Raw genomic sequence first — 26,343 nt, 5'->3', positions numbered from 1 at the left:
GCAAATTGAGCACGGATATGAGAGAACAGGAGGGAGGAGTTTGTTCCTAGCTCCCACTTGCTCCCCTTGGCGTCTGGAGCTCCCTCTACATGGACGAAGGAGCAAGAGTGAGAGTTGGCTAAGTGAGGACTCTGACGGACAGCCAGGCAGGGCAGCTCAGAAGGCTGTGGAGGGACGGGAGAGACAGTGCGAGGTTAAGGCGCTTGCGTTCCGTGCAGGTTCTGTCCCTGGGATCCCATGGGACCCCCCAAGCACCCCCAGGAGCAACCCCTGAGTACAGAGCCAGGAGTAAGCCCTGAGCATAGCCTGGTGTGGCCCCCTAAAGCCAAATAAATAAATAGAACGGGAGAGCTTCTGTTTGTTTTGTTTGGGGGGTCATATCCCGCTGTGCTCATGGCTTAAAGGTGACTCTGCACTCAGGGATCACTCCTGGCTGGCCTTAGAGACCGGAAGGGGGGCAGGGGTTGATCTTGAGTCTGCCACATGCAAGGCAAACACCAGGGCTGTATTTCTTACCGGAAGGGCCCTAATGACAGATACATGTCTCTGATGTAGAAGAGAGAACTGTTCTCTCTTCTACAGAATGGGAGGGGCCAGAATACAGAGTGGGAGAACTGGCTTTATTCCAGAGACAGGAAATTCCCAGTGAGACAGGAACTCAGATGCTCGGAGGTAAGCCAGGAACCAGTAAAGGTTGTCCAGGAACGTTCTCTCCCAACCGCCCCATTTTTGTGTGTGTGTATTGCACATCTATGGCAGTCCAGCTCCAGGTTGCCCGTTGGGTCATTATACCAGTTTCCCTGCATCTCGGAGATACCTTTGCCTCTTTGGAATAGCTTGGGAATGTTCAGAGGATGTCAAATTTCAGGTGACAAGGACACACGTGCCCAGAGACAAGCTCGAGGCACACCTGACCCCCCTCCCCAGGTCAGGAATCTGAAGCAGTCCCCTTATCATCTATTACTAAACAGTGATAGAACTTCTTGCTAAAAACAGTTGTTCTAAAAATAAAAAGTGCTAGCACTTATCTGAATTCAAGTCGACTGAACTGCCAGTATCTACGTCGGCATATTTGGAAATATCTATATAAACACTTGGATATTTGGAAACATCAGAAACCTTGGCATATTTAAAACTTTATGCTTTGGGCTGGAGCGATAGCATGGTGGGTAGGGCATTTACCTTGCATGCGACCGACCTGGGTTCGATTCCCAGCATCCCATATGGTTCCCTGAGTATCAACAGAGGTAATTCCTGAGTGCAGAGCCAAGAGTGATCCCTGAGCATCGATGGGTGTGACCCAAGAAGGAAAAAAAAAACTTTATGCTTTGGACTCCCTATCTATTTGATTTTGTGGCGACATAACCAGGCAGTGTGAGTGAGCCATTGGAAATGAAACCTCGGTCCATAAAAATATGTTTTCACCCTCATGTGAATTTCATTTCATCCTTGCTTACTGAAATAACACAGCAATTGTGGAAGCATGAAAAATCAAATATTGTCACCATTTAATCTTGATACTGTCTGTGAACGTTAATGTTCCCTTACGTTTGATGCCAGACTCTCACCAAATTTTTACATTTTGCTTTCTCAGTCTGAACAATAGAAATATTTCAATTTCTTCTGTTACCTCAAGCAATGACACATCTTTTCCCTTCATCCTTTTAATGACTGATGAAATCTGAAACCTATTAAAAGCTTTCCATGGTGTGGCCAGCCTTTGCTCTTAGGGATTCTTATCTAACCTCATGGTGAATTCTGCTTTGCTTTTGAATTATGTTACTGTGATTCATTCTAAGTTGTTAGATAAGACGCTGCAGCCTAACTGACTGGAAATTCAATCCAAGGCACCATCCAGCATTTTGAAACAACCTGCAACTCCTTGTACTTGATTAGGTGTTGAATTCATCTTCTTTTACTTAAACAAGGTATCCTTGATAAAGGGCCGGAGCGATAGCACAGCAGTTGGGCTTTCACCTTTCACGCGGCCAACCCATGTTCCATTCCTCCGCCCCTCTCGGAGAACCTGGCAAGCTACTGAGAGTATGGAGCCCACTCGGCAGAGCCTGGCAAGCTACCCGTGCGTATTGGATATGCTAAAACAGTAACTATAAGTCTCTCGATGAGAGACGTTACTGGTGCCCGCTCGAACAAATCGATCAGCAACGGGATCCCTGATAAGGGACAGGTAGAGCTCTCCTTCATTCTTCTCTATGCCCTGAAGAGCAATCTGCTGCTGCATGTTTACACACATTTCTAACCTATGGTGCAACTCAGTTCCAGGAAAACCCAACTTGTTAATAGCGGCTTCCCACCTCCTCAGGTCCTCAATGTTCTGGTACAAGTAACGATTCAGGGATGTTTTCGGTGATTTTCTGTAGATAGGTTCTCTGAAAGGTAATATGCAATCAGTCTGCTGGTTTTACTCCTTCTTCATGGATGTCTATAGCACCCCTTAGAGGACACAAATCTCATTTTCTGTTTTAATTGGTTTGTTTATTTGGTTTTGCTTTGGCGGGAGGGGGGGGTATTGTTGTTGTGGTTGTTTTGTTTTGCTTTTAACTTGGAGTCATACCTGGCTCAAGGCTTACTCTTAGCTCTGCACCCACGGATCATTCTGGCAGGGCTCAGGGGCAATATGAGGTGCCAGGTATGGAATCCGGTCTGCCTCACGTAAAGCAAGCTGTACTATCTCTATAACATGATGTGTGTGTGTGTGTGTGTGTGTGTGTGTTTGCGGGGGGCGGGGGAAGGGCGTTAACCACACCCACCCAGCAGTGCTCAGCAGTTATTCCTAGCTCTGTGCTCAGGAACGACCCCTGTGATATTAGCAGATCATACATGTTTCTGGGAATTCAAAGCAAGGTTGACAAGATATAACAAGGTAGAACCCCTTTTTCTATCTCTGATCCATGATATAATTTTTGAGAATTACAAAGCAGTAAAGTGCGTGTGGTGGGGGGGAGGGGGACAAAGCAATAATACAGTGGGAAGGGTGCTGCCTTGCATGCACTGCCCCTGGGTTCCATCCCTGGCACCCCACATGGGCCTGAACCTCTCCAGAACTGATTCCTGATTACAGAGCCAGGAGGAAGCCCTGAGCATTGCTGAGTGTTGCCCCCAAACCAAAAATAAATTAAAAATTTTGAAAAACAATAGAAGGGTTGGGGTATGGCTCAATGGTAAGGCACATGCCTGGTATGCATGAGTCTCAGGTTCTGTCCGTCCCTGGCATCATGAAACTAAATAAACAAAAAAGAAAACACCAATTGCCCACTCTATTCTTCCCACCAAACCGGTGAGGAAGCTCATTGTTATAACCAGAATCTTGAATCTCACAAGTGTTTTTTCAATCACACATGTATAGAAAGTTAAACAGAAGCACTGTTTATTGGTAGATGTGTCTGATTTATACAGCATGTTGTACGATAGCACTATTACTTGTCTGAAGTAGGAGCGCTAGCATATAATTTCCACATTTCCATGAACAACACAACCAAAGCTTATTCCTTGTGTGTGTGACAGTTGACTAGATATTCTTGTCCAAGAAATGACTTTTTCTTCACATGTTCAGAAACCCAAGGTCTTACCTACCCAACTGGGCATCCAGTTGGCCCTCTATTTCCACAGATTCCTCTGCACAGCTGTCTAAACAAACCCCAGTCTGAAGGAACGCATCTATTCATATTTTATTGGTGAAAATTAGTCCTGCCCTGATCTAGATGCAAAGGAGAATGGGAAATGTAGTCCTTGTGTGGGCACAGGTAAAGAGGCAACTTTTAGCTAAGGAAGGAGGAAATGTGTTAGGCAGCCATCTCTGCTATTTTGCATGACGCATTAGTATTTAGCACATGTTATGGGATGTGCCTTGCAAAAAATTTTAGGGTGAAGCTAATGAAGGAGATTGTACTTTTTGCACTGTTTTTTAGTAACTGGGTTTCTTTTCATTGAATCACACAATAACCATTTTAGATGGCCATCACTTGGGTCTCTTGCCGAGTCTCTTGCCCCCGTGCTTCGCTGTTTTCTTCACCAGGGCTCCTCAGAGGGGGGCGGGTTGAGTTTCCCTCCCCGCCCCAAGCAGAGCCCTGGCAGCCGAAGACCTCCAGAACCCAACCACAGCCATGCTCAAAACCCCTCTCCACACACTCAGATGAGCCTCCCACATGAAGGAACCAGCAGAGGAACCCAGGTGTGCGGGACCCGGGGCTGAGATCTCCAAGTCTGCTCAGATTGGGACTGGGCCTCCTCCACTCAGATCCACCATTTTCCAATGTAATCCCATCAACGGCCAAGATCCAAAGACTATAAAACAAAGCTGAAGTGCATGGCCACATTGGCAGCCACACGACCTCTTATAGCCTAGTTTTCCCTCTCGGAGAACCTGGCAAGGTACCGAGAGCATCCTGCCCACACGGCAGAGCCTGGCAAGCTCTCTGTGGCGTATTCGATATGCCAAAAACAGTAACAATGATGGGTCTCATTCCCCTGACCCTGAAAGAGCCTCCTTGTTCTTCTGGGAAGAACAAGTAAAGAGAAGCTGCTAAAATCTCAAGCCTGGGGCGAATGAAGACATTACTGGCACCCACTCGAGCAAATCGATGATCAACGAGATGACAGTGATGACAGTAATGACAGTGATCACTTGGGTCAACCACGCATGGTTACAAGTAACCACTGGACATTTTTCTGATGTATCTTTCTGGTGGCCATTATTCCATGAATGAGAACCAGCGTGAGTGCGAGAGAGACTTGGGCTTCGATATCAAGCACACTGGGGTTCAAGTTCCTGAACCTACAAAATGGAAGGTAGGAGCTTCTCTTATAAGGCTTCTGTACGGTTAGGGAAATAATGTATGTAAAACATTTAAATACCAAGAGTGGTCATAACACTTTGAAAATTTTTTTCTTGTTTTTTGCTTTTTTGTTTTTGGGGTCTACACACGGCAATGCTCAGGGGTTACTCTTGGCTCTGTACTCAGAAATTGCTCCTGTCGGTGTTCAGGGGACATTATAGGAAGCCGGGGTTGAATCAGGGTTGGTTGCCAGCAAGGTAAGTGCCCTACCCGATGTGCTATTGTTCTAGCCCCAGTCACTGTATCACTGTCATCCTGATGCTCATTGATTTGCTCGAGCAGGCACCAGTAACATCTCCATTGTGAAACTTGTTGTTACTGTTTTTGTCATATCGAATACGCCATGGGGAGCTTGCCAGGCTCTACCATGTGGGTGAGATTCTCTGGGTAGCTTGCCAGGTTCTCCGAGAGGGGAGGAGGAATCGAACCCAGGTTGATCACGTGCAAGACAAACACCCTACCCGCTGTGCTATCACTCCAGCCCCAATAACTTTTTAAAATTGATTTTATTTTAATTTGTCTAAGTTTATAGAAACCTTTATTTAGCAACACAACCAATATGAGTAGTTTTATTAAGATTAGTTCAATATGTTTAATTTCCTATGTAAGAATTAAAGTATTTTACATTTAAAAAATTGATTTTAAGGGTTGGAGCAACAGCACAGTGGGTAGGGCATTTGCCTTGCATGCGGCCGACCCAGGTTCGATTCCCAGCATCCCATATGGTTCCCCGAGCACTGCCAGGAGTGATTCCTGAGTGCAGAGCCAGGAGTCAGCCCTGAGCATCACCAGGTGTGACCAAAAAGCAAAAAAAGAAAAAAAAATTATTTCATTTTTTATCTTTATTTTATTTATTTACTTGGGCATTTACAGGTTATTTACAGCCTGTGTTCAGGGGCTATTCCTGACTCTGTGCTCAGAGGAACCCCGGGTGGTATTCATATGACCATATGCAGCACAGGGATTTGAACTGGGTGAACCATGTATGAGCTCTTGCGTCTTTTGAAATCTCTTTTCTTTTCTTTCCTTTAAAAAAAAAAAATGGGGTAAGGAGGTAACATCTGGCTGTGTTCAGGACTTACTCCTGACTTTGTGCTCAGGTATCACTCCTGCTTATGTTCAGGGTTGTGTGGTGCTGGAGATTGAGCCAGGGTTGGCCATGTATAAGGCAAGTGCCCTACCTGCTGTACTGTCTTTCTGGTCCATGCCCCTGAGTTCTTTGATCATTTAAGACATTCCTCTCTCTACCCAGAAACCGCCAGTCTCTTCCCAGAGCCAATCTTCTTACAGTTAAGAGTAACACAACTTGGGGCTGGAGCGATAGCACAGCGGGTAGGGTGTTTGCCTAGCACGCGGCCGACCCGGGTTCCATTCCCAGCATCCCATATGGTCCCTCAAGCACCGCCAGGAGTAATTCTTGAGTGCAGAGCCAGGAGTAACCCCTGTGCATCACCAGGTGTGACCCAAATAAATAAATAAATAAAAAGAGTAACACTACTCAGAGCACCCAACACCAATCTCTTAGTTCCTCCCCAGCTCTGATAAGGGGTCTGAGTGGTAGTGTGCTAACCACTAGCTCATTTGCTCTTTAGAACTAGGTCAGGAATGATGTTATTTTAAACTCATTCTAAAAAAGTGAGAACAAAGGTGAAAATCTGAGGTATTAGCAGCACAGACAAATGTCTTTCGACAAAAAAATTTAAACATATTTTCATGCTCAAAAGACGAGAGAAGAGGGGCCAGACTGATAGTCCAGTAGGAAGGGCATTTGCCTTGCATGCGGCCAACCCAGGGTTCAATCCCCAATATCCCATTTGGTCCCCCGAGTGCCGCCAGGAGTAATTCCTGAGTGCAAAGCCAGGAGTAACCCCTGAGCATTACCAGGTGTGACCCAAAAAGCCAAAATAAGTAAATAAATAAATAAAGGCTGGACAAATAAGGGCTGGGCAAAAGTATAGGCATAAGGCACTTGCCTTACACGTGGTTCACCCGGATTGATCTCAGCACAGCTGATGGCCTCTTAGCACTGCCAAGAGTGGTTCCTTAGCACAGAGCCAGAATTACCCACAAGCACCACTGCGTGTGGCCCCCAAACAAACAGCAATAAAACACAAAGAATCAATATAGGGTCGAGAAGATAATGATAACCACAGATTACACTAGAGAAGGACAAAGGAGTTCTCTGAGCAGGACTGGAGAGACACGGTCCAGGAGGTATGGTGCTTGCCTTGCATTCAGCCACGCTCGCTGCATCCCTAGTTCGAATCCCCGAGCAAAGCAGAGAGTCACACCTAAGCACAGATCCTGGAACAGTCCCTGTGCAGCTCCAGGCATGGTCCCACCCCCACCACACCTCCAATAAATAAAGAAATGTTTTTTCAATATTCTGCAAAGAAAAATTTGTACCTCAAAAATTTAAAAAAATTACATGAAATGGAATGATTGTCTAGACATGTACTTCTAAAATGCTTTCATCACCGGCTGGAGATAGAGTGCAGTGGGTAAGGAGCTTGCCTTGCAAACTCCAGATCTAGGTTCAATCTCCAGCAACCGATATGGTTTCGTGAGTCTGTCAGGAGTTAATTTCTGAGTGCAGAGCCAGGAGAAACACCTGAGCATCTCCCGGGTGGGTGTGATTCAGAAACTTCTGTTTTGTTTTTGTTTTTGATGTTGTTGTTGTTGTTGTTGTTGTTTTTGGGTCACACCCAGCGATCCTAGGGGTCATTTCTGGCTGCACACTCAGGAATTACCCCTGGCGTTGCTTGGGGGGCCATATGGGATGCTCGGGATCGAACCCAGGTCAGCCTCATGCAAGGCAAATGCCCTACCTCCTGTACTATCACTCTGGCCCATGATCCCAAAACTTTTTTAAAAATTAAAAATAAAACATTAAAATGCATTCATCATAAGAAAGGTCTGAAGAGAATACTTTGTTAGTTACAGATCCTATGTCCTATGTCCATGCAATAGAAAATTATTTGCGGATGCAGAGAAATAATATAAAACATTGGCCCTGCATGCCGCTGACCCTAGTTTGAATTCCTGGTACTGCATATGGTCCACCAAGCACCACTGAGGTTACTTCTGCATACAAAGCCAGGGAAAGTCTCTGAGCACCACCAGTTGTAGCCCCCTCACCAGATTATTTGGGCTGCTATAAAACTGAAAAGAGAAGAAAGTTATCGGCCAATCTCATTTTGAACCTAGCTCCATGTTTTGAACATATCTACGAAGCAAAAATAAAATTTTAGCTCTAAGTAACACAGTAGTTTGGTATATTAGTAAGTAAAACAGAATCGAAGGCAAAAATCAGGGCATAATCAAAAAGGACACCGTGACACCAGTAGAAGTGATTGTTTCTAGACATTCATGCTATTATTCATACAATTGTCTTATGCAAAAGGTTTTCCTTAATGTCCTTTATTCTTTGCTGATTTCATCCAGATTAAAAATCAGGGAAAGGGGGCTGGAGCAATAGCACAGTGGGTAGGACGTTTGCCTTGCACGCGGCCGACCCAGGTTCAATTCCCAGCATCCCATATGGTCCCCTGAGCACTGCCAGCAGTGATTCCTGAGTGCAGAGCCAGGTATGACCAAGAAAAAAAGCAAAAAATAAAAAAATAAAAAATAATAAAAATCAGGGAAAAATCAATGAACAGAAGAGTTTAATTAGCAAAATCAAAGCATAATTGTATATCTTACATACAAGAGTCAAAGGGAAGTATACATCTGATATTTGGTCATGGTAACTATTAATATGAAAGACAGGTCCTGCCTTAGTCTAAGATTTATACAACAGAAAATTTATTAAAAAAAAAAAAGAAAAGAAAAACCCACCATAAAAAGTACTTAAGGTTCTAAACAGCAAAAACAAGGTTTTAGACATCACCAGAACCAATAAATGTTAAAGAAAATAAAAAATGTGTTGCCAAAACTCAGAGAAGGGAACACCAAGTAAAAGGTGGTCAGAGGTCATGCGGGGGAGGGGTGACGCATGTAAACTAGAGACTAAACATAATGGCCACTCAACACCTTATTGCAAACCACAACACCTAATCAGAGAGAGAGAACGAAAGGGAATACCCTGCCATAGTGGCAGTTTGGGGTGGGGGGAGACAGGACTGGGGAGGGTGGGAGGGATGTTGGGTTTACTGGTGGTGGAGAATGGGCACTGGTGAAGGGATGGGTTCTCGAACTTTGTATGGGGGAAACATGAGCACAAAAATGTATAAATCTGTAACTGTACCCTCACGGTGATTCACTAATTAAAAAAAAAAATGTGTTGCCAAAGATTGAACTCAGTGCCTCTTATAAGGAAGTCTCTAAAGTTTCTCCTTCTCCCTTAGAGGCACTATATTCAAATCATTTTTAGTTTTTTGTTTTTTTGTTTTGGGACCACACCTAGCTCTGCATTCAGGGATCACTCCTCACAGTGCTCAGGGAACCATAAAGGATGCTGGGAATCGACCCTAGGTAGGCCATGTGCAAAGCAAGAATCCTACCAGCTGTGCTAGCTTTCCAGTCCCTCAAATATATATATATATATATTTTTTTTTCTTTTTGGGTCACACCCAGCGATGCTCAGGGGTTACTCCTGGCGGTGCTTGGGGGACCATATGGGATGCCGGGGATCGAACCCGGGTCGGCCGCATGCAAGGCAAACGCCCTACCCGCTGTGCTATCACTCCGGCCCCACCCTCAAATAGTTTTTATAGGCAATATTTTGGAGAATCAGTTATAAAATTGTGCCACCGATGTCAATTGTCTTCCTATTAATCCATTCATTCAGTTAGTTTTCCATCTCAGTTCCACAATTTTCTTAGGAAATTGGTCAAACGATTGCTCCATTTTTTCCTAATATTATCACTGCTTGCTATTGTTTTGGGATCCACTCCAGGGCCCACTCAGCTATCATTGGGGATCCAGTGGGCCATGGCCAACAGTACTGGGGACACAGGGAGTGCTACACAGTGCCGGAGATGCAGCCCAGGGCTTGCTCTACCGCCTGGACCTCATGCCTGGCTCTGACTCTACAATTTATATGGAAGAATAAACGCTAAAGAAGAGTCCAGGCAACTCTGAAATCGACAGGAGAATCACGTTTGCTCAGCAGCACTAATGTCTGGTTCTGTGGACAGTGTGTCAGATTAGCCCGCGGACCACCGCTTCACGGAACACGTGGTGACATCTCCACAGGCTGGTTCCTTCACACAGTCTTCAACCACAGCAGAAACAGCTGTCTCTGCATCCAACACAGCGTTGACCATCTCTTCTGTGCTTTGTTTTTTGTTTTTAACTTTTTTTTTTTTTTTTTGCTTTTTGGGTCACACCTGGCGATGCACAGGGGTCACTCCTGGCTCTGCACTCAGGAATTACTCCTGGCAGTGCTCAAGGGGCCATATGGGATGCTGGGAATCGAATCCAGATCAGCAGCGTGCAAGGCAAATGCCCTACCCACTGTGCTATTGCTCAAGCCCCTATACTTTGTGTTTTTTTCTTTCTTCCTTCGCTTTCTCTTCCTTCTCCACCTCCTTGTCCCTCTCCTCCTTTGACATATGCGTGTGTGTATAACATCCCCTGTACCATATAAGGTCCCCTGAGCACTGCGTGGGGTGATCCCTTAGGGGCTAGAGAGATAATACAGCAGATAGGTTATCTTGCATGCAGCCAACCAGGGTTCAATCCCTGGCATCCTTCATGGTCCCCTGAGCACCACCAGGAGTGGCTCCTTGAGAATAGCACCAAAAGTAAGCCCTGGGCACAGCCACGTGGCCCAAGAACAAAAATAACAAACCAACAAACAAAGAAGGAGTGATCCCTTGTGCAGAACCAGGAGCAAGCCCTGAAGATGGCTTAAAAAACATATAAATAAATAGACTGTACTACATAGTCATCAACGGCCAAGATCCAGATTCTATAAAACAAAACTCCCAAACGAGAATGACATAATTTTTCCTGGAGTGCATTCACGGCCATGTGACCTCTTTATTTTTTTATTTTTATTTATTTATTTTGTCCTGCACGGCAGAGCCAGCCTGGCAAGCTACCCGTGACATATTTGATATGCCAAAAACAGTAACAACAACGTGCTCTTCGTGTTCCTGGAGTGAGCAAAACTATAGGGCTAAATAGCAGGCAACAGGGACAAATGAAGACGTTACTGGTGCCCGCTCGAGCAAATTGATGAACAACGGGATGACAGTGATACAGTGGTATCATATAGGACAACGCAAATGCCTAAGCAAAGATAAATAGTGACTAAATGAAATCCTTAGGAGAAATAATCTAAGACATTGATTCATGATTTCATCAGGAGAACAAAACACTTGGAAACATTTGTCTTATTTTAGAGGAAAATAGAATTAGCTATTCCATACAAAGCTGGAACACCAAGGGAAGCTTGGTCCTGTGGTTTTCATACATAGCACAGTATGTAGAGCAGAGCTCTGATATTTTTTTTTTTGGTTTTTGTTTTTTTTTTACTTTTTGGTCATATCCAGCGATGCACAAGGGTTACTCCTGGCTCATGCACTCAGGAATTACTCCTGGTGGTGCTCAGGGGACCATATGGGATGCTGGGAATCGAACCCAAGTTGGCTGCATGCAAAGCAAACGCCCTACCCGTTGTGCTATTGCTCTAGCCCCCAGAGAGCTCTGATATTATCAGCAATATATCTAGTACTCCTAGGAGAACTCTACTAAGGGAAATACTGCCTGAATTTGAAAGTTATTAAGTAGTTAATGGTTACCATTTGGTGGGAAGTAGAATAAACCACTACAACAAAAGGCATTTGTTAGCTTTGTTACTCAAATATTTTATCTTAATACAATAGCAAATTTTTCATGTCACTCTGATCCAATCACAGAAATACGTAGCTCCTTTATATTCCTTATCTTGAATACGTTTAAAATAAAACTTTGAGGACTGGGGCTGGAGCGATAGTACTGCCAGTAAGGCATTTGCCTTGCACGTGGCCGATCCAGGTTCGATTCTCAGCATCCCATATGGTCCCCCGAGCACCACCAGGAGTAATTCCTGAGTGCAGAGCCAGGAGTAATCCCTGTGCATTGCCGGGTATGATCCAAAAAAGCAAAAAAATAATGATAATAAAAAAAAAAAAACTTTGAGGGCTGGAGAGATAGTACACTTGTCTTTCACATGAACAACCCATGTTTGACCTCTGATGGGCCACCACATGTGGTCCTCTAAGCACCTCCAGGAGTGATTCCTAGTGCAAAGGCCAGGTGTAAGCACTGAGCACCGCTGAGTGTGGACAAAAAAAATAAATAAGTAGGAATGATAATGATATTTTAAGTCAGGAAATAGTATAGGAGTTAAGGCCCTTCACACATTGACCTGGGTTTGAATCCAGCACCACATATGGTTCCCTGATCAGTAGGGGTCACTCTTGAGCACAATGCCAGGACTAAACTGAACACTGCTGGGTGGTGTACCAAAAACAATAATAATAACAATATGACAATAAAAATCATATTTGGCAAATTATTATTTTCAGAAAGGTAAAAATAAAGCCAGCAAAAGTCAGAGTACCCAAAATTGTCAGCACCTTGCTGACACATGCTGAGGATGATTATTTGGGAGAAATTAAACCTGTATCATCTTCTTCCCAACGATCATCAGATGCCCTGCAAATCTATCGGCACTGCCATTAAATCAGTAACTGAGAGAAGCAGACAGTCTAGAACAGAAGACCCGGTCACAGTACTCCTCTTTACTTTTTTGTTTTGTTTGTTTTTGTGTCACACCTGGAGGTGCTCAGAGGTTACTCCTGGCTCTGCACTCAAGAATTACTCCTGGCAGTGCTCAGGGGACCATATGGGATGCTGGGAATCGAACCTGGGTTGGTCGCGTGCAAGGCAATTGCCTCACCTGCTATGCTATTGCTCCAGTCCCAGTGCTCCTCTTTAAACCAGACTTTTGAACACGTGAATATTCATCTCCCAAGGGTTTGATATCACATCCAGGGGATGTACTTCTGATAACATATTAGGACAAGAGATAATGATCAGAGACAGAACTCCTGGTTATCATCATTGAATTCCTTGAAGGCATGTGTTTGTAGCCCTGTAGAGCACTTACAGTAAGATGAATGTCTCTGTGCCCTTCCCAGTCTATAGTTCTCTACTGTAGTAGAGATAGTACAGAAGTGAGGCACTTGCCTTGCATGCAGTCAACTGGGGTTCGATCCCTGATACCACATATGGCACCAGCAGCCCCTTCAGGTGTGATCCCTGAGTGTGAGGCCAAGAGTAAGCCCAGAGCACAGCCAGGTGTGGCACCAAAACAAACAAAAGTCTTCCTTCCAAGTGTGTTGCAAGAAGGTATAGTCCTGGGGCTGGAGCGATAGCACAGCGGGTAGGGCGTTTGCTTGTACGCAGCCAACCCAGGTTCTATTCCCAGCATCCCCTATGGTCCCCTGAGCACTGCCAGGAGTAATTCCTGAGTGCAGAGCCAGGAGTAACCCCTGTGCATCGCCGGGTGTGACCCAAAAAGAAAATAAATAAATAAAAGAAAGTATAACCCTGACCTCTCTCATGATACCTCATATTTATCTGGTTTTGAACCTTATCTAGGTAGAATCAGGCAGTTTTTTCCCTTCTCATTTGATTTCTTTCATCTGACATTTGTCTGGTTTATCTGTGTGTTTGGGCGGTACTGATCGTTCTTTTGAATGGCTGTGTGATATTTCATTCTACAAGGAAAATACATGTTATTTGTCCTTTCTACCATTCATGGACATAGGAGCTGCACCATTTTGAAGCTATGACAGAGACAAGCATCCTTGTTTTTAAAGGAGAAGACAGGAAATGAACACGGAGAAATTAATTTCACTTTCATTTTATTGGGAGCATTGGTCAGGAAAATCAAGCGATTGTAAGGAAAGAAGGATTAGGGGCTGATTTCACAGGATTTAGAACGTCAAGATTCAGAGTTGTTGAGCAACTGAGGGTCTAGTTCTTTGTTTTGCTCTGGGCCACACTCGGCAGTGCTCAGGCTGACTCCTGGCCCAGTGCTCAGGGATCATGCCTGGTGGGCTCAGGGGGGTCATATGGAGGCCAGGGATCCATCCCTGATGAGCCGCATGCAAGGCAAGTTGCCTTACCCCCATCTCTCCAATATTTTGTTTGTTTTTTTTTTTGCTTTTTGGGTCACACCCAGCGATGCTCAGGGGTTACTCCTGGCTTTGCACTCAGGAATTACTCCTGGCAGTGCTTGGGGGACCATATGGGATGCCGGGGATCGAACCCGGGTCGGCCGCATGCAAGGCAAACGCCCTACCCGCTGTGCTATCGCTCCGGCCCCTTGTTTATGTTTTAACTTATGTTCCTTTCTCAATTTTTACTTTTATTTTCTTTAAACATGTGTGCATAAAAAATAATCACTGTATCACTGTCATCCTGTTGTTCATCCATTTGCTTGAGCAGGCACCAGTAACATCTCCATTCGTCCTAGCCTAGAGATTTTAGCAGCCTCTCCTTACTCATCCTTCCTAATGGTGCCACATTGGAGGCTCTTTTAGGGTCAGGGGAATGAGACCCATCATTGTTATTGTTTTTGGCATATCGAATACGCCACAGGGAACTTGCCAGGCTCTGCTGTTCGGGCAGGATACTCTCGGTAGTTTGCCCGGCTCTCCGAGAGGGAGAACTAGACAATAAGAGGATGCAACCGCAAACTCTACATATAAAAAATAATACATAAGTATAATATGTGTCCTAATAACTTCAATATCTTTTTTTAATTTCTTGATTTCTTTCTTTTAATTTCAATATATTAAATCCCGGGACATCTAACTTTTATTAATATATTTGTTGACCTCCATTCATGATGAGTGGTTTTCCTCGCAGCTGCTGGTGCCCAGGGAATAATGTTTGATTGTGAGCCTCTGTTGGGTCCCCCTTGAACTTGGAGAGACCCTGAGGCCCGGGAGAGGAGTGTTTGCCATTTTCCCACACTGAATCTGCAGTTGTCCTGGCCACATGCCAAGAGCCATTTGCAAATTATGATGACCATAATATAAATTCCGAGTTTAAGGTTTCACCCTCACTGTACTACAGCAATACAAATTGTACATCCCCACCGTCCTGGGGTTATACATTTTTATGTGAAATTGTTGTAAGGGAGTTTTGCAAGACTCCGATGAGCACCACTCAGAGAGGATGAATTAGACAACCATGAGCAGATTAGCATTCCAGAGAAAACCCTCCTGCTCCAGGACCCTCAGGGGTGAGTTTCTAAAGGCCCAAATCACATCCTGGTCAGAAAATGAATATAATGGGTAAGGACTGCTGAAACTGTGATCAGAAAAGCAACTAACAGAAACAAAATAAACTAGTTCGTGGTTCAATTGGTTTACGTTCACTGAGAATAATTGGTTTATGATTATGGGGGGCAATCATGATGGGGCAGGGGGGGATTTGGGGAGTTGAACAAGTTGTTTATGGGTTATACTTGTGACAGGGTTACACATGACCCTGGGATCAACGGAGAGGAGCTCTTATCTTGCTGATAGGCTCTGAGAGAAAAAAAGAATCCCTTATGTAAGGAGCCCCCAGCTGGAAAGAAGTTTTACAACCCAGAAGAGTCCTAGAAGTCGGCGGTTTTCCTTGTCGAGTCAAGGGCAAGCAAGGCAGCCTCCACTGTCTCTGCATTCCAGTCCTCAGGGGCCCAACTTCATCACAGGCTGTGCTCTTGGATAACTGCAGAAATATGAAAGAGACCTAGAAAACTTAGGCGTCAGGGGAAATGGGTTTAAAGGTGTGTCGTAAGGGGCTATAGACATGGTCTGTCAGGTAAGGCACTTGCCTTGCATGTGGTCCATCTAGGTTCCATCCCCGGCATCCCATAAGGTCCCTCAAGCACTGCCAGAAGTTCTTTCTTTTTTTTTTTTTTTCTTTTTGGCTCACACCAGGCGATGCTCAGGGGTCACTCCTGGCTCTGAATTCAGGAATTACCCCTGGTGGTGCTCAGGGGACCATATGGGATGCTGGGAATTGAACCTAGGTCTACCGCATGCAAGGCAAACGCCCTACCCGCTGTGCTATGGCTTCAGCCCCACTGCCAGAAGTTATTTCTAAGTGAAGAGCTGGGAGTAAGCCCTTAGCATTGCAGGTGTGCCACCTCCCACCAGAAAAAAATGCATAGTAAAATAAATTTTATTACAGTAAATCACTTGGTTAATCAAGTAGAGTACAATCATAAAAATCATGTTATAATAAAGCATGTTATTAGATGTGGGAATAGGTAACAACACGTCTTACAATGGAGATGTACTGATGCCTGCTCAAGCAAATTGATGAAATTGATCAAAATAAAGTAAGCAAAAATTATGCTGCAGGGGCCGGAGCGATAGCACAGCGGGTAGGGCGTTTGCTTTGCATGCGGCCGACCCAGGTTCGATCCTCGGCATCCCATATGGTCCCCCAAGCACCGCCAGGAGTAATTCCTGAGTGTAAAGCCAGGAGTAACCCCTGAGCATCGCTGGGTTGTGACCCAAAAAGCAAAAAAAAAAAAAAAAAAATTATGCTGCAACTTTCTGGGACACCTCTCCCCTTGGTTGACCAAGAGGGTTGCATACCTTTCCTCTGTTCACTCAAATACCTGGTATTTTTCCTGCTTGGAAACACCACTGCCTTTGCTTCTTTTTCCTTACCTCTTCAAAGGCCTGACTCCCAGATCCAGTGAGTCACTCCACGGGTCAGGGCTTCAACATACAAATTCAAGGCAGACCCAAAGGATGGGACTCACAGATGATAAACAAAGTCTTAGAATACAAAATATATTATGAGCTCTTAAAAATGAACCTCCAAAAAGTTAATCATCCAGAATAAAAAATGATAAAAAATATGAATAAGCAACTCACAGAATAAACAAAAAGATAACAATGCTTAAGTTCATATCCAAACTTAATACTAAGATATCACTTTTTCGGGCTGGAGCGATAGCACAGCGGGTAGGGCGTTTGCCTTGCACGCGGCCGACCTGGGTTCGATCCCCAGCATCCCATATGGTCCCCTGAGCACCGCCAGGAGTAACTCCTGAGTGCAGAGCCAGGAGTAATCCCTGTGCATCGCCGGGTGAGACCCAAAAAGCAAAAAAAAAAAAAAAAAAAAGATATCACTTTTTTATTATACTAGCAAAAAATTAAAGAAAAATGACATATGGTTTTTAGAAAGGGTATTTAAATAAGGTTAAGAAAGGGTATTTAAATAAGGTTAAGATTCAGGCAAGCAGAAATCACTCCGGCTGTTTTGATGAGAAAGATAATTAATAGTGTGAGGTCTTTTCGTGGCTTATTTTTTATTTTTTGGCGGGGTTGGGGATAGAGGGAGGCACACCCAGCAATGCTCAAAAGTTACTCTTGTCTCTGCACTCAGGAATCACTCCTAGACGTGCTCAGGGGACCATATGAGATGCCAGTGATCAAATCTAGGTTGAGTGCATGTAAGGCAAATGACTTACTTGCTGTGATATCTCTCCAGCCTTCAGCAAAGCACCTATTACTTACTGATAAAGAAAGGACCACTATGACAATAATAGTTGGAAATGATCACTCTGGGCAAGAACTGAGTGATGAAAGTAGGTAAAGGGATATGACAGCCTTTCGGTATCTGCATTGCAGGCCATAATGCCCAAAAGGAGACCGAGAGAGAGACAGAGAGACAGAGAGACAGAGACAGAGACAGAGAGACAGAGACAGAGGAGACAGAGAGACAGAGACAGAGGAGACAGAGAGACAGAGAGAGCACAAAGGAGACAGAGAGATATAGACACAGAGAGAGACAGAGAGACAGAGACAGGAAACAGAGAGATAGACAGAGCGAGACAGAGAGAGCACAAAGGAGACAGAGAGAAATATAGACAGAGAGAGAGAGAAACAGAGAGACAGAAAGAGAGAGAGAGAGAGAGAGAGAGAGAGAGAGAGAGAGAGAGAGAGAGAGGGAAGTGCCTGTCATAGAGGCAGGGGGATTGGGGGAGAAGGGAAGGGGGCAAGGTAACTGGGGACATTAGTGGTGGAAAATGAAGGGATGGGTGTTGGAACATTGTATGACTGAAACTCAAATCATAAACAACTTCATAACTGTGCATTTCGTGGTGATTTCAAATATCAATTTAAATTATATATATATATATATATATATATATATATATATATTTGAATTTTTAAAGCGCCTAATACTGAAAGTACTAGAGGGACACGAGAGAGCTCCAAGGCTTGGAGCACAGCTTTGCACATAGGAGGCCTGAGTTCCATTCTGGCACCAGTTGGTCCCTCCACACACATCTGGGAGCACTGAGACAAAGTAGCCCCTGAGCACTGCTGGGTGTGGTCCGACACCAAAATAACTAGATAAATAATAAATAAAACAAAAGAGCTAGAGTAGGAGCCCAAGAGACAGTCCAATGGATATGGTACTTACATGCGGCCCACCTGGGTTCAAACTTGGCACCCAAATGGTCCCCAAGCCCCCCCCAGGAGTGATCTCCTGAGCACGAAGCCATGAGCACAGTCTCCCCAAAATAAAACAAACAAACAAAAAGAGCAGGGTAAAGAACAGGATAGGGCCAGAGACATCACTCGGCAGGCTGGGTTCAGGCTTTCCATGCAGGGAGCCCTGGGTTTAATTCTTAGCACCTCATGGTCCCCTCATCACCGCCCAAAGTGATCCCTTACCACAGAGGTAGGGCTAACCACACCCCACACCCTACCACCAACCACACAGCCAGTGGTGGCCCCCATATCCAAAGGGAAAAAAAAATTAAAAAGAGAGTGAGAGAGCAATGACTACCATGAGGAAGGTGAACTGAGAGAAAGGGGAAAATAAAGGAAACATCCTCAAACATCCACTGTTTTCAGTATGAAAGGGTCACCACTCACCCTCTCAAAATCTATCATTTAAATAGCTTGTATCCAAAACCTAACCAGTAAAAATATATCGTCATTCGGTCAAACGGGGCATTAGGACTGACATGAATGACAGCAAATACTGAACTCAACTTTTTGTTGGCTTTTAAAGTTCTGGATGTTGTAAGACAGAACTGTTTCTGTTACAGAAAGCAATTTGGTAAAAACGAACAAATTTTCATATGCACTGAGGCAGAATTTAGGCTTCAAGGAATCAGAGCAAATTTCCTCGGGAGATTTGAAAATAATTTTTGGCTTAAAGATATTATCATAGTGGTTTAATTATTTTTTAAAGAAATATTTTATTGAATCACCGTGAAAAAAAGAATGAAAAAAAATTACAAAGCTTTCAGGTTTAAGTCACAGTCAAATACTGATTAAACCAACATCCCTTCACCAGTGCACATGTTCCACCACCAAGAACCCCAATACACCCCCCTCCCACCCTACCCCCATCTAAGTAGCTAATGATATTCCCTTTATTCTCTATAAACTTTGAGTACATTCCATATTTCCACACAAAACTCACTATTATTGATTGGAAATTTTCCCCAACAATCAGGCCTGCTGAATAGGCATCATCTAATAATTTCCCTTCGTTGTTGAGAGTGAAGACTTTGAGTTTTGGGTTTCTAATATTTTAGCTCAGTTCACAGTCAAAATGGATGGCTACAAGAATCCGCTCTGGTGCCAAAATGGGTTAGGAGACCTCAGGATCACAGTCTTTAGGCGCGGAGGGTCTGCTCGTGCCGCGGCTCCGGGTCATCTCTGGGCCGAGGTTTAATTATTTTTTTTAAAAAAAAGTAAAAAAAGAGAAGTCTACAAGTTTAAATATTCTCATGGATGGGGGCTGGAGCCATAGCACAGCGGGTAGGGCGTTTGCCTTGCACGCGGCCGACCTGGGTTCGATTCCCAGCATCCCATATGGTCCCTTGAGCACCGCCAGGGGTGATTCCTGAGTTCAGAGCCAGGAGTAACCCCTGTGTATCGCCGGGTGTGACCCAAAAAGCAAAAAACAAACAAACAAACAAAAAAATATATTCTCATGGTGATTCATTAAAATAAAAATAATAAAATAAAATAAAGGTTTAAGTATATCATTGCACTTCATTCAAATGCTGTTAGAATGACATTGCTATATTATTTTTCCCATGTATCTATGAGGAAACTGAAAGGATGGAGTTGAAGGCACCCGCAGCAGTACCTCACGGCTAGGGGCTAGAGAGGAGAGCGGGCCTAAGGCACTGGCCTGCATTCAGCACCACGTACAGTCCCTAACACCAGCAGAGGTCACTCGTGATCACAGGAGAAAGCCCTGAGCACTGCTGGGTGTGGCCACAAACCCACAACAATAATAACAACTGTAGCACTGCCGTCCCGTTGTTCATCGATTTGCTCGAGTGGGCACCAATAACGTCTCCATTGTGAGACTTGCTGTTACTGTTTTTTGGCACATCGAATACGCCGTGAGGAGCTTGCCAGGCTCTGCCGTGCGGCGGGATACTCTCGGTAGTTTGCCAGGCTCTCCAAGAGGGATGGAGGAATGGAACCCAGGTCAGCCACGTGCAAGGCAAACACCTTACCCGCTATGCTATCGCTCCAGTCCGAGTAATAACAACAACAATAATAATAATGGCCAGGAGTCAAAACTAAACTAGTCCAGCTCTCAACCTTAGCCCAGTCCAGAAAGCTGCCAGACTCACTCCCTAGAGTCCCGCCCAACCCCCCCCACCCCGCCCCCTCCCGCAGCCTCCCCACTCTCCACCCCTGCTCTAAAGCAAGCCCTTTGCTTGACCTTGGGTACAGGCTCTGCCAGTCAGACTAGTTTTTACTCCGACTTCCTTTGTTTAAGGTGTTAATGCTTCTGTTCTAGATCTGGCCTTCCCTGCAGGACATTCAGGGAACATATTTCAAAGCAATCACAAATCATGCTTTCCTTAACAAATTTCTCACCTATAATTCGGGTGTTTCCTGCGTCTGTTGCTGTTCACGTCCTGGCCTTGAGCAGCAGCAGAGGAAAGCATCAAAGTTTTGTGGGTGACAAACACTTGCCTCTGATCTTCACTTCAAAGGCAACTGCAACAGAAAAGCCTTCCCTGCAACACCTTCCAGAGTCACGTCAATCAGTCTTTCCCTTCAACTAGTCCTCACAAGTGTGAGCATTATGCATGAAGCCTGCTAAGCAACCATAAACCTCCTCTAATATAGCACTGCAGAAATATTTTCAGTACTCACAGTTTTTCCTGATGCATTATATGAATGTCAGTAAATGGGCCTTTCTGTCCCTTAGCCCTACTTCTGTAGTACTGTTTCTTTTGATAGGGGAGGGTTGAGGATGTAGACAGGTAGACAGGGAAAGGCCCTCGGCAAAAAAATTTAGGTCAGCAAATCTTCTGGGTGGAAAATTCTAAGACTGATCCACCCTTCAAAATGGGAAACAGAGACCTGATTAAAACCTTCAGTAGTGGACCCTGAAGAGATTGGACCCCTCCCCATGAAGCTCCTCAAACCCTCGACCCTTAATCTGATTAAAGTGTGATCCAGCTCCAAAAAGACTCCAGAACTTCCGGATCAAGACAACCCGTGAAAGAGACCAAAAAAAAAAAAAAAAAGACAACCCGTGAGGAGCCTATAAAAGCCACCTTGAACATGGGAGCTGGAGCGATAGCACAGCGGGTAGGGCGTTTGCCTTGCACACGGCCAACCCGGGTTCCATTCCCAGCATCCCATATGGTCCCCTGAGCACGGCCAGGGGCAATTCCTGAGTGCAGAGCCAGGAGTGACCCCTGAGCATCGCTGGGTGTGGCCCAAAAAGCAAAAAAATTTAAAAAGCCACCTTGAACAAAGGAAGGGCGCGCATATGCTGCCAGAGCCCGTGTACTGCTGGCGCCCGTGTGGCCGAGCACATGTGGCGCCTGAGCACATGTGTCGCGCGCATCTCCCCACTGGAGATGTGGACTTTGATGCTTTCGTGTCTAATGCTGGGGTGTGTGTAGGCTCTCGCCGCCCTTGGAGAAGCCCGGGTTCTCTCTAGAACACGTCACTCTCCGCTCTCCCACTTCCTCTTCTTTCCTTCAAAACCTCCAAATAAAATCTCGTTTACTTCACCGCATGTCTACTCCTAAAGTTCTTTCCTGCCAGGTGACACAAGAACCCAGTAACCCTGGGTCTCGGGAGGCAGAGGCAGATGAGGAGAAAGTGACCATCTTTCTCCTCCCGCTTCACGTAAGTGACCCGTGGGGCCCACCGACATCACTAAGGTTGAACAAGACCTGACGTAAGTTGTGGGACCCGGTAACCCTGGGCAAGATCTGGAACTGACTTTCATTCCCGCAAAGAGCAATTCCTCGCTCGAGTCCCTGACTCCCTGATAAATCGGTAGTGGGGATTGACTCCTGTGCCCAGAAGACCAAGTGGACATCAGGTGTGGCCTGACAGCCACCTGGTGGGGCTGGCGGGCTCAGGCCTGTGACAAGCAGGGGCTCATGGCAGACTTTATTAGTCTTCCCGATTTCCCAGCTGGGTCTTAGGGTGGAGGAGGCAGATGGGGACAATATGATTAGTGCTCGCTCTCTCTCTCTCTCTCTCTCTCTCTCTCTCTCCTCTCTCTCCTCTCTCTCCTCTCTCTCCTCTCTCCTCTCTCTCTCCTCTCTCTCTCCTCTCTCTCTCTTCTCTCTCTCTCTCTTCTTTCTCCACCTGCAGCACCATGAACATCAGGATGATGTGGTGAAGAAACCCACAAGGAAGGGAAGGTCCGCTGCGGAGGTATACACTCTTGAAAATCTGGGGGGTGGGGGGGAGGAATGTAAGAACCTCTGCATGAATGTGGCTTGCAAATGCTCCCCATAGCCCTCCTATCCGCATGACTCTAGTACAGCCACAGTGGGAAGGAAGGAGGAAATCCCACTGATGTAGGCCGGATAGGGAAAGCCCCTCCCAAGGCAAAGACAAAAGCCGGCCTTGCAGAAAACAGGAAAAACAGGAACTAAGGTCTGAAAAGACCCTCCCTTATCTACTGCAAAAGACCCAGGGAAGCTTCGGCACAGACGCAAGACCAGGAAAGGAATTTCAAAGAAGACCATCGCCACTCCCAACCCCCCTGGGAACCTCCTTAGCAACCGGCTTTGACCGAGACGCCCCACTAGGTTGGAGAAACCTATGAGGGCGACCTAGAACTAAAGAAGGGCATGCATATGCTGCCCGACCCCACGTGCTGCTTGTGCCCCTGTGGCCGAGCACACGTGTCACCCGCATCTCTCTCGAGATGTGGACTTTCATGCTTTCATGTCTAATGCTGGGATGTGTGTAGGACTCTCTCTGCCCTTGAGAAGCCCGCGTTCTCTTGAGCACCCCCTCTCTCTCTGTCTCTGTCTCTCTGTCTGTCTCTCTCTCTCTGTCTGTCTCTTTCTCTCTTTCTCTCTCTCCGTCTGTCTGTCTGTCTTTCTGTCTGTCTCTCTCACCTCACCTCTCTCTCTCTTTCTCCCTTCTCCCTCCCTCCCTTCCCCTCATCCCTACCCAGTGCCTTTACCAATCCTAGTCTTCTCAGCGGGACCCACATGGCAGAGGATTAGTTGATCAGAGACTGTCCTCTCTATGCCAAACCCTGGGTAGGAGAGGAGTAGCTAGAATTGTCTCTACCCTAACTGAACAAGCGTGGCAGATACTGAAGCCAAAAATAAAGCAGGTAGCAAAGCAATCCATTGATTGATACAGAAGCCCAAACTAAAGAAGTTAGTTAAACAATCGATTGAGGGGCTTCCCAGCATCCCATATGTTCCCCCAGCACCACCAGGAGTTAATTCCTAAGTGCAAAGCCAGGAGTAACCCTTGAGCTAGGTGTGTCTCAAAAAAGGCCCCTCACCCCCAAAAATAAAAGAAATGGAGAGGTAGTTGCAAAACAAATTGAAAAAGTGAAATTAACTTAAGTTTCCATTATTGGTTGACTGGTTAGTTTATATGGCAGACCTAACTGCATGTATTAAACATAATTGTAAAAACAAAACATAAATATAGTGGTTCCATATATCTGCCATAAAACAACCTGTCATAAAACAACTTCCATAATGTACTAAGTGGGAGAAAAAGTTGTGAGCACTTTTATTTATTTGTTTGTTGATTTATTTATTTAATTTTTTTTTGCTTGTTTGGGTCACACCTGGCGATATACGGGGGGTTACTTCTGGCTCTGCACTCAGGAACTACTCCTGGCGATGCTCAGGGGACCATATGAGATCCTGGGAATCAAACCTGGGTGGGCCGTGTGTGAGGCAAACGCCCTACCCACTGTGCTATCGATCCAGCCCCTGTGAGCACTTTTAAAAGAAAATTGTGGGGGCTGGAGCGATAGCACAGCGGGTAGGGCATTTGCCTTGCACTCGACCCACCCAGGTTCGAATCCCAGGATTTCATATGGTCCCCTGAGCATCGCCAGGAGTAATTCCTGAGTGCATGAGCCAGGAGTAACCCCTGTGCATCCCCGGGTGTGACCCCAATACAAATAAACAAACAAAAAACAAATAAAAGAAAATTGTAGACACATAGAATAATCTACCAAAAGATATCAACATTTTTTCAGCATTTCAATTTTTTAATATGCTCTGCCTTACATTTATAAAATTTTGAAATCAAGGATATTAAAGCTAAGGTTAGTTGCAGAATAATACTTCATAAATATTGGTATCTTTGCTTAATTAATTAACTCTCCTTTTGCACAACCTGTTGCATGCCTTTGAGCTGGGATTTCAATAATAAATGCCTATTTTTTTAGTGGTTTCTCAAAAGTGAAGATCCGGGCCTGAGCAACAGTACAGCAGGTAGGGCATTTGCCTTGCACTATCATATAATAGTGTTTAGATAACCATTTATTTTTAGCTCCTATATCCTACATATATATATATCCTATAACCATTTATTTTTAGCTCCTCTATCAATCAATTGATTGGGTTTTTTGTTTTGTTTTGACTTTTTGGGTCACACCCGGTGATGCACAGAGATTACTCCTGGCTCTGCACTCAGAATTACTCCTTGCAGTGCTCAGGGGACCATATGGGATGCTGGGAAGCCCCTCAATTGATTGTTTAACTAACTACTTTAGTTTTTTTTTTTTCTTTTTGGATCACACCCAGCGATGCACAGGGGTTACTCCTGGCTCTGCACTCAGGAATTACCCCTGGCGGTGCTCAGGGGACCATATGGGATGCTGGGAATCGAACCCGGGTCGGCCGTGTGCAAGGCAAACGCCCTACCTGCTGTGCTATTGCTCCAGCTCCTAACTACTTTAGTTTGACCTGCAACTTAATTAGCATCTTTAGTTCTCCTTCCTAATACTTACCATTCTGTATGGACACAGTGATAGACACTTTTCGGCTTGTAGGGTGACTCTTCTGGGGACAGCGTACCACAGACTCAGACTACAGTGCTCAGACCAGATCGATCATTCTTAATCCCAGCAGGGTCCAAACCTAGTTAATAGTTTTGGATCATGACAGAATCTGTCCATGACCAAGCTCTTAACTTATAGCTAAGCATTATGGCACTTTGGCCAAGCCCATTTCGATGCCAAGGTAGCTCATAGCTTGCCCTGGGTCCATCCTTGTAGGGACCCTGTTTTGGGGGATCTAGGAAGTAAGGGCAACTGAGGCTTAAGTTGAAAGAGCAGCAGGAGCTATATTATCTGGAGTCGGTCAGCCCCCAAGCCACAGACTTGTCTTTTTAACTGTCTTCCTGCATCCGTACAAAAAGCAACTGCTCTGAAATAACTAACCCTTAGAGTGCAGAGTCAACCACCCCTCAAGGACAGAGACCAGAGGCGACAATGCAAATCACATAGCGAGGTTTATTGCTCCAGCCAGCTGGGGGCCAAGTACCCACCTGACTCAACAGGCTTCAACAAGGACCCCGAGCACTGGGTTCAGCAAGTTCTTATACTTTCATTTTGGCAAGTCAGCATTACTCAGCAAATTTCTATTACCTACAGAGTACACATCTGTCTTTGCTGTTGTTGTTTTGGCCCACAATATCCAGCCCACCCCCCTGACAGTCACACTCCAGAGAGGACCTAATCTTATTCCGGGGATGTAATCTTTGACTAAAGCATCTGTTTTTTCTGCTTTTCTTGTTCCTGGAAGAAGCCTGGGTCACTCAGAAGGCCACAAAGCCTGAGCCGGCCCTAACCATGCAAAGGACCTTAAGGAGAAGAGAAAGACGATATTTACGATATTTACGAGTCAGAGTCTGATCAGGAGACAAAGGTAATTGACAGGTGTGTGTGTGTGGGGGGCAATCAACAAACACAAGCTCCCCGAGGCCAGGGAGGAAGGGCAAACCAACGTTATCCTACATGTAGACATGTATGTCCACAGCTGCATGTCGGCTGAGTGCTGTGGGTTTAGCAGGCGTTCCCGCTGCGGACAGGGACAGAGCTGCATGTCGACCTAGCCTGAGACAGAGAATCAGGAGCCTGGACGTCTCCATCAGGGATCTCTGAGCTACCCCAGACCGTCTCTGGGACCTCCCGAGATCCACCACAGCCACGGGCTTGCGTGGATCAGGACCTAGAG

Source organism: Sorex araneus, chromosome 5 (assembly GCF_027595985.1).
Source record: "Sorex araneus isolate mSorAra2 chromosome 5, mSorAra2.pri, whole genome shotgun sequence".
NCBI lineage: Eukaryota > Metazoa > Chordata > Mammalia > Eulipotyphla > Soricidae > Sorex > Sorex araneus.
Note: the sequence above shows the minus strand (reverse complement) of the source record.